Raw genomic sequence first — 1509 nt, forward strand, 5'->3', positions numbered from 1 at the left:
ACAGATATACTGTACATACTTTGTTTTGTATTCTTCAATTGTTTCCTCGTTACTTTCAAGTTGTTTAGTATAAGTTGATTTTTGCTCTTTTAATATTTTTATTTCATTCTCTTTCTCCTGTAGCTGTCTTTCTAATCTTCTTATTATGGCATCTCTAAACAAGAAAAATAATAAAAATAATAACACAAAAATTTAAAGTTCAAACTTGCTACACAGCATAAGGACTTCAATATGTATCATAAAATGTAATAAAAATTTGGGGTGATTTTGGAGCCATTGTTCAGAAAAAAAACCATGGACTATAGCCTTGGGTATTTTTCAAAATTTTGAGATTTTATTAAAATGGCCGCAACTTAAAAAATTGAAGTCGGAATCAGCTCAAACTTTCTATAAAAAATAAGTAAATCAATATGCATCAGAAAATTTAATAAAAATTTGGGGTGATTTCGGAGCCATTTTTTGGAAAAAACCATGGGCTATAGCCTTGGGTATTTTTCAGAATTTTGGCATTTACTTAAAATGGCCATAGCTTGAAAAATTAAAGTCGGAATCAGCTCAAACTTGCTACACAGCATAAGGACCCCAATATATATCAGAAAATGTAATAAAAATTTGGGGTAATTTTGGAGCCATTTTTTGGAAAAAACCATGGGCTATAGCCTTGGATATTTTTAACGACCTGGGGGCTTCGCCCCCAGGTCGTTCCTATAATCATAGATACTATATATACCAAGTGGATGCGAAACAGGAAGTAGATTGTACATGAAATTATATTGGTGACGTCACGAGCAGTATGCCTATGCTCTTTTCGCTCTAGCGTAGCCTCTAGTGGCCTTGTTTCTCGAAGTTTTGGGTTCTTGGTCAAGTTACTACTTTGCTGAGTTGAAGTAAGTATTATGAAGTCTCTATTAGCTCGAATGACTTGCTGAATCCTTGTTTGCTTGATCACTGGATCTCGTTGTGCTGTAAAACATGGCGGCCTATAGTTCTGACTTTAAACACCTTTTCTCCAATCTGGGGCAGAGTTAGTAAGTGTTATTTGGGTAGAAGAAGGATATTATTGTGTTACATGGTCTGTAACTACTAGCTTTCCACTGCAGTTTTATAAAATAGAAATATATTCATTTTTTAGTTTATTTATGGTCTGTTTTGTAAACGCCTTTTCTGGAAAACTATACTATTTGAAGAGGTATAATTTTGTATGAATCTATGTTCATGCCTTTTGTACGGTTTGTATATTTTCATAATTATTTTAAAGCTATGTTTCTTCAAAAAAAGTTACTTAATGTCATTGTGATATACCATATTAGAATGATAAAACTATTATTATAATATTATTTTTTTGATCATCAAATAGGGTATGAATATGAAACCAATGAAGATAAATTGTCTGTTGTTTCTTGTACTGACTCTTTTCAGAAGAAATATAGATTTTTATGAAGTTTTTTATAATTATTGATTTTGCCACCATTTTGGTTGCTAAGCGTATCTAGGAAAAACGTCACATCC

The 1509-nt window shown here is 31.8% G+C and overlaps 1 long non-coding RNA gene across 1 annotated transcript; it reads left to right on the forward strand.

Moving 5' to 3' along the window:
• Positions 1-710: 710 nt before the first annotated feature.
• LOC109586545 (uncharacterized) lies at positions 711-1504 on the forward strand. The gene is made up of 2 exons (XR_002187085.1): positions 711-1028; positions 1358-1504. It is a non-coding gene; the product is annotated as an uncharacterized LOC109586545 (long non-coding RNA).
• The last annotated feature ends 5 nt before the right edge of the window (positions 1505-1509 follow it).

The sequence above is a fragment of the Amphimedon queenslandica genome, unplaced genomic scaffold (genome assembly GCF_000090795.2).
Source record: "Amphimedon queenslandica unplaced genomic scaffold, v1.1 AMPQUscaffold_12845, whole genome shotgun sequence".
In the NCBI taxonomy this organism is placed as follows: Eukaryota; Metazoa; Porifera; class Demospongiae; order Haplosclerida; family Niphatidae; genus Amphimedon; species Amphimedon queenslandica.